Source organism: Triticum aestivum, chromosome 2A, assembly GCF_018294505.1.
Source record: "Triticum aestivum cultivar Chinese Spring chromosome 2A, IWGSC CS RefSeq v2.1, whole genome shotgun sequence".
NCBI lineage: Eukaryota > Viridiplantae > Streptophyta > Magnoliopsida > Poales > Poaceae > Triticum > Triticum aestivum.
The window spans coordinates 68,787,953-68,795,830 of NC_057797.1; the positions used below are offsets into that span (position 1 = coordinate 68,787,953).

Genomic DNA, 7,878 nt, shown 5'->3' on the forward strand with positions numbered 1-7,878 from the left:
TGCTAGCATTTACACTTCATAAATTATTTCTTTTATCATTTACCTACTCGAGGACGAGTAGGAATTAAGCTTGGGGATGCTGATACGTCTCCAATGTATCTATAATTTATGAAGTATTCATGCTATTATTTATCATTCTTGGATGTTTTACAATCATTTTATAGCAACTTTATATCATTTTTGGGACTAATCTATTGACCCAGTGCCCAGTGCTAGTTGCTGTTTTTTGCTTGTTTTTTACATCACAGAAAATCAATATCAAACTGAGTCCAAACACCACGAAACTTTTTGTGGATTTTTTATGGACCAGAAGACTCCCGATGGGCCAGAGCAGCACCTGGGGGGTGCCCCGAGGGGGGCACAACCCACCAGGGCGCGCCTGGGGGCCCAGGCGCGCCCAGGTGGGTTGTGCCCACCTCGGTGGCCTCCCGCACCCCCTCTTACCCTACAAATTCCAAAATATTCCGAAAACCATCGGGGTTAACCTAGATTAGAAGTTCCGCCGCCGCAAGGCTCCGTAGCCACCGAAAACTGATCCAGACCCCGTTCCAGCACCCTACCGGAGGGGGAAATCATCACCGGTGGCCATCTTCATCATCCCGGCGGTCACCATGATGAGAAGGGAGTAGTCCACTCTCGGGGCTGAGGGTTTGTACCAGTAGCTATGTGTTTAATCTCTCTCTCTCTCTCTCTCTCTCTCTCTCGTGTTCTTGAGATGTTACGATCTTGATGTATCGCGGGCTTTGTTAATATAGTCGGATCATATGGTGTTTTCCCCTCTCTATCTTGTTGTGATGAATTGAGTTTTCCCTTTGAGATTTCGTTTTATCGGATTGAATACTTTTATGGATTTGAGAGCACTTGATATATGTCTTGCGTATGAATACTATGCATCAACTGTGCGAGCAGAGAAGTCACCATGACAAGTCAGGAAGGTTGAACCACAAAATTCTATGCCCGAAGGAGCATACCCAAGAAAGAAATGGTTTTCACAGCTGTGGCTGAAGAATTGGAATTAATTCATGTGGTCAGTGAGTTTCCAGATGTATTCCCTGAGGAATTACCAGGAATACCGCCAAACAGGGAGCTTGAGTTTCAATTGACCTGGTGCGTGGAACCGCACCATTATATAAGAAGTATTATCAGATGTCGTCATCAGAATTAGTGGAATTAAAGAAACAACTTGATGAGATGCTTCAGAAAGGATACATCCGTCCAAGCTCTATGTCGGTGTCAAATCCAGCATATCTCGTAGTAGGGTTCCTAAGCCAGGCGTCTTGGAATGATGGTAACATGGACACAGGATTTTACCCAGGTTCGGGCTCTCTCGAAGAGATAATACCCTACGTCCTGCTTTTGATTATATTCATATGGGTGTAGTACAGGGTACATGTATCTACCATGAGATTGTTCTAATGAATATTAGATGTTCTATTGACTAGCCTGGCCTTAGTTTATATAACACACCAGAGGCCTAGGGTTTAGGAGAGTCCTTGGCTTGGGCGCCAAGTCTTGTGGAAACCTCCTTATATGCGACATGAGCTGCCCGAAGTGGCCCATAAGTGAACTGCCATGGGGTTCCTCGGCCCGATCCAGCTGGTCGAGAGACGACGTGGTGAGTACCCCCTGTTCCAGGACACCGTCAGTAGCCCCCTGAATCGGCCTCCAAGTTGGGGACGCTCCTCGATTCTTTCGAGTTGTTCGTCATCTTCGGTCGTCGGTCTTGAAAACTGGTTTAAAAAATCTTCTCATCTTCAATCTTGAGGATTGCCGAAGTGAATCTGAAGAGTTTACATGTCGGGTATCCGAGGAGCCCCTTTAAGTTATCGGCCTTTATCAATGCCTTGTTATTTTTACACCACACCATGTGTTTGAAGTGTTTCATGTGTAGCGGTATCCTCTCGTGTCCGAGCTCCAATGCCGGACTGTATCTAGGCTCTAATGTCGGACTGCATCCAAGGTGTCTTTTTGCAACCAGGCTCCAACACCGGTCTGCATCCGAGCTCCAACGCCGGAGAGTATCTGAGCTCCAAGGCCGGACTATATCCGAGGTGTCATAGATCACCTTAGCTCAAAAAAGTCGCAGAAGTTTAGCCGAGCTTAATGCTGGAAATGCCCTCTCACTAAAAAAAATATGTCAACTTGCGACCATCACTATTGGTCACTGAAAGGTCATTGTTTTTCATCTGCGACCTTTTTGTGACCAAAAACAGAAGGTCAAAAGCTGACGGTCGTAAACTGAAATTAACGACCTTCTTCGGGATAAGGTTGTAGATGTTTACGACCAAAACAAAAGGTCGTTGAACCCATGACCTTTTGTTTTGGTCACTGGTTGTCTGCCCAGGCCACGTAGGATCCGACGTGGCAAAACTGCGACCAATTGAAAAGGTCATTGATAAGATTTAGCCCGGTCCAATTTGACACTTTACATGGGCCGAGCCCAACAATTCAGCCATTTTATGTTTTTTTCATGTTAATTTTTGCTAGCTACATGGGCCTGGCCCATTTTATTTTCTAAGACGTGGCCTTCTATAATTCATTTCTTTTTTGGGCCTCAGCCCTTTTACAGTCCAATTTATTTTGGGCCTCCACAAAAAACATTTAGAAGCTTGACATCACAAGGGCACCTATTCCAGCTTGACATATCAACATGTACGCATGTATCCAAACCATTTTATTTCTTCAACAACCACAACAGTAAATAATAGATACATTCAACAAAGACTAAATTAACATAGAAATGAAGCAACAAAGGGCAGTCCGAGTAGAGGGACTACATGACGAGTAGAGGAACTACATGGTAGTACAACTACATGGGACTACAGCTACCATTTCTATTTCTACCAGCAGCAGTAGACACTTGCAAGAGAGGTAGTGACTACCAAGGAGCTAAACGAACAGCAACCGAGCTAAACTAACATTGATCATCCATCATCAATCAATGACAATGGCGATGAGTGGCAGCGGCGACGTTCGAGAGAGCCCCTCCCCCTGCTGCTACTTCGTATGCCTGCTACTGCTTGGTGTGCTGCATCACTAGTCACCCTGCACACATCAAGAATTTTAGCTTTACATAAGGTTTACAAGAACAGGACCCTAATACATGATATTGACATTCACAAGCTATTTGCATTTATATTTAGAACTGTGTCACACCATTTACATTACTAGTTATGTATTGACATACTTATCTAAAAGAACATATATAGAAACATATGAATTTTATTTCTGAATACCATTACAGAAGTACTAAAATAGAGCTCATTACACAGAATCCAGGAAGAACCCAATAATTCTGCGCCGGAGCGGGAGATGTGCAGGCATATCAAATAGTAGACTCGAGCAAGAAGGATGTACTACCTGAAATGGGAAACTAGGAGGCCGATCTGACGAGTCCCACCCAAACTGTGGAAGGAGCAGTGACAGCAGCTGCAGAAGGACTCGATGGACCAAACGACGTCGTGGAACTGGTAGGTGACGACAATGTGGTAGCGGTGGAAACCGCCGTCGAGGCCGACGGCGCCTGCGGTGTCCTCATCATCCTTGAAGGCGATGACGGACGGGTCGGCGTCGAAGCAGGTGCGCTGCAGGCCACATCATCATATTTGAGCATTAATATTTTTGTATTACACAGCAACATCTGACAACATGTAACTTGTAGGCAGTCTGTGCATAAATAACAGTACAACAACCAAATTGAGACATAGTTATCAATGAATAATAGTAAATACTATATTAGTGAGAAACAACAGCATCATAAAGATCACAGTGGGGATGCCAGAACTGAAAGGGGCAAGCTATTTTGTATTTAATAAACTGAAAATTGCACCAACACTTTCTCATAAAGTAATTGAACTTCGGTGCACGCATTTAGACATGAAAATAAGGGCTTGAAATATATACATTAATTAGAACAGGATCGCAAGATACCAATATAAGCTAGAATTGATACACATTAATGTTAACATAGCATCACTAGCTCCATTGTTGTTTGCGTATTACACCAGTAGTTTTCCGTCTAAACAAAACTAAGTATAATACTTGAGATATAGGTATGCAGCAAAACAGCAGGCAATGCAATGATAGTATGAGAGCACTGTAGCTCTGGAAGTAAAAAGAACATAAGGAAGCGATGTGCAAGTCACTGAACTTCATAGCAATAACCTGCCACATCTCAACGCTGATGTACTTCAAGCTGTCAAAAGCATAGATGCAAGATTAATCCTTGTACTCTGCAACAATACGGGATAAAACTGCATTAGCTTTGGCCGCCCCGCCTTCCATCAAACTTAATATATGTAAATATGTTGATTCCCTAACAATAAGCTTACAGCATGGCCAGTTGTATACAGATTGTTTCAATCTAAATAAAAACTGTGAGATGGTCACGGTACGCCAACACTGATCCGCAAGACCTACACTATACAATGATGCTGTTGTTTGTTCTATTTTCTATTGTAATCAATTGCACCAAGGTTAAGTCAGTCGAGTGAACAATTCAGCGGTGTGCAGTGTGTACAAAATCAGAAGGTCAAAGCACCACGTGCTACTTATTTCTTAACTGACATGCTTGACCCAAAATCTGAAGGCAGAGACCATGCCTAATCATTTGACACACCCCACACAGCCCTGATCACTCATGATCATGCGGTCAGTAGACACTAGCTCACCACCACTGGACTCCCAAAACACAGAGCCACCATACAAGTGTAGGTACGGCACTGAGGAAAATTACACGATGCTGTTTAACAGAGGGGCAGGGCGGGGTACCATCCATTAGGACGCGACCGGACTTCAGGGGAAGGGCGCCAGCCACAGCACGGCCTACTCGGTCTCCATGGATTCAGAACGCGGGATCTGCACACCACCAAGAGCAGCACCCAATCAATTCAGCAGTGCCACCATGAAAAATCCAGCGATAAATCTGTGCGTGTTACGAACGGACGGACGGACTAACCGGTTCGCGGAGCACGGGCTTGGTGTCATCCGCTGCGAGGCGGAACGGGGGCTTCTTCCTCGCCCCGCCCTCCCGCCTGGGTCTTCCCGCTGGCGCTGACCTTGACGACGGCCGCCCCGCCTGAGAAGAGTTGAAGCCCTCCCGCACCGGCCGTCTCTGGTGACCTGCCATGGCCGCCGCCGGCTATGGGGTGAGGATGAGATGTGCCATGGCCGCCGCCGGCTATGGGGTGAGGAAGAGATGCGCCATGGCCGCCGCCGGCTATGGGGTGAGGAAGAGAGATGCGCCATGGCCGCCGCCGGCTGACCTGCTTCGGATCCTTGCCATGGACGCGGGCAAAGAGGTTGTTGGGAGGAAGGGATGCCGGCAAAGGAAGGGAGGATGGATGGCGTTGGGTGGCGGAGGGGCGGCGGCGGCGATCTGGATCGGTGAGAGTTAGGCGGAGGCGATGTGGATCTGGATCTGGATCTGGATCGAGGGACTGAGGGAGGAGATGTGTCGTGCGTGTGCTTTTAGGTGAGCGAGAGACGCTGGATCAAGGGACTGAGGGAGGCCGGAGGGTGTGGATGACTCAGATCAACTACAGTGGGGGTGATCCGTGGGCTGCCTCTTGATTGGTTCAAAAATATAAAATTATTTCTTAGTGCTAAAAACAGGGGGTTTTGTGAGGCAACTACCAAAACTATTTTGCAAATTGGCATCACTAAAATTTTCACTTAATATAGACCACATTTTATGGATGATTACCAATTTTTCTGCATTTCCGATCCTTCTAGCTATTTTTGGTCATTTAAACAAATTCTCACCGATTCGGTAGAAAGCAGGTCAAATTTGAACTACAGGTGCCTCATAATTTTCTCCTTATTTTTTTCAAAAATAATTTCTAGATACATAAGTATCTATTTAATCAGAGGTACTTCAAATTTTTTGCAACATTCAACCCTTAGCTATGAACGACCATGCCCGTCGTTTTCACAGCATTTTGAAATGGCCATGAAAAATTAAAAAAAATCAAAAAATTGGAAAACCTTCGCATTGTGTCATTATATGTGACTAAGTTACCAGGAAAAATAATAAACTTGTAATACATCAATTATTTTTAAAAGGTGTTCTCAGAAACGAGCTATCATGCGTGAAGATTCATGGCTTCGAAGCCAAATGATCAATCTTATGCACACATTCATGGCATATTTTGTTAAAATGATCTCATATTGTGCACAAGGGTGCATATTGGAATTCCAAACAATGTTGCCTAAGGGAGTTTTCATTTTCTTTGCACGGAAATTTCATTTTCCATTTTTTGAGTACCCGAAATGAGCTTTTTTTTAGTGAAGGACTTACCATATATTTGTTGCAAAATTGGATCAAATCATTATTCTAAAATACTAGGCCATATTTAATGCACAATTGACCAAATAGTTGGGTGTAAAAAGTTTTTGATCCACCTCTGATGAAAAAGACAAATTTCCGCCGATTTAGTAGGAAGCGGGCCAAATTTGAACTGCGGCTGCCTCATAGTTTGCTCTTTATTTTTTCCAAAAATCATTTCTAGGTACATAAGTATCTATTTAATCAGAGAAACATCAAAAAAATTCCAAGATTCAACCACTAGCTAGGAGCGGTCAAGCCCGCCGTTTTGACTACATTTTGAAACGGGCATAAAAAATTCAAAAAAAATCAAAAAATTGGAAAACCTTCGCATTGTGTCATTATATGTGACCAAGTTTCCAGTAAAAATTATAAACTTGTAATAAATAAATTATTTTTAAAAAGTGTTCTCAGAAATGAGCTATCATGCGTGAAGATTCATGGCTTTCAAGCCAAATGATCAATCTTATGGTCACATTCATGGCATAGTTTGTTCAAATGATCTCATATTGTGCACAAGGGTGCATATTGGAATTCCAAACAATGTTGCCTAAGGGACTTTTTATTTTTTTGCACGGAAAATTCATTTTCCATTTTCCGGGTGCCCGAATTGAGTTCTTTTTGTGAAGGACCTACCATATATTTGTTGCAAAATTGGACCAAATAAAATTTCTAAAATACTAGGCCATATTTGATTCACAATTGACCAAATGGTTGTGTGTCAAAAGCCTTGATCCACCTCTGGTGAAAAAGACAAATTTCCGCCGATTCAGCAGGAAGCGGGTCAAATTTGAAGTGCAGCTGCCTCATAGTTTGCTCTTTATTTTTTCAAAAAATCATTTCTAGATACATAAGTATCTATTTAATCAGAGAAACATCAAAAGTTTTCCAAGATTCAACCACTAACTAGGAACGGTTAAACCCGCCGTTTTGATCGCATTTCGAAACGGGCATAAAAAATTCAAAAATAAAATAAAAAAATTGGAAAATCTTCGCATTGTGTCATTATATGCGACCAAGTTTCCACGAAAAATAATAAACTTGTAATACGACAATTATTTTAAAAAAGTGTTCTCAGAAATGAGCTATCATGCGTGAAGATTCATGTCTTTCAAGCCAAATGATCAATCTTATGGCCACATTCATGGCATAGTTTGTTCAAGTGATCTCATATTGTGCACAATGGCGCATCTTGGAATTCCAAACAATGTTTCCTAAGGGAGTTTTTATTTTCTTTGCACGGAAAATTCATTTTCCATTTTCCGAGTGCCCGAATTAAGTTCTTTTTGTGAAGGACCTACCATATATTTGTTGCAAAATTGGACCAAATCATTTTCTAAAATGTTAGGCCATATTTAATGCATAATTGACAAAATGGTTGGGCGTCAAAAGTTTTGATCCACCACTTGTGAAAAAGACAAATTTCTGTCGATTCAGCAGGAAGCGGGTCAATCAATTTTGAACTGCATCTACCTTATAGTTTGCACTTTATTTTTTCCAAAAATCATTTCTAGGTATATAAGTATCTATTTAATCAGACATACATGGTTTGG

The 7,878-nt window shown here is 42.7% G+C and overlaps 1 long non-coding RNA gene across 1 annotated transcript; it reads right to left on the reverse strand.

The window, feature by feature from the left end:
* Positions 1–2,774: 2,774 nt before the first annotated feature.
* On the reverse strand, positions 2,775–5,282 carry LOC123184764 (uncharacterized). Its single transcript, XR_006493074.1, has 4 exons — positions 4,958–5,282; positions 4,771–4,857; positions 3,361–4,232; positions 2,775–3,045 (listed from the first exon to the last, which is right to left on the reverse strand). It is a non-coding gene; the product is annotated as an uncharacterized lncRNA (long non-coding RNA).
* Between the last annotated feature and the right edge of the window lie 2,596 nt (positions 5,283–7,878).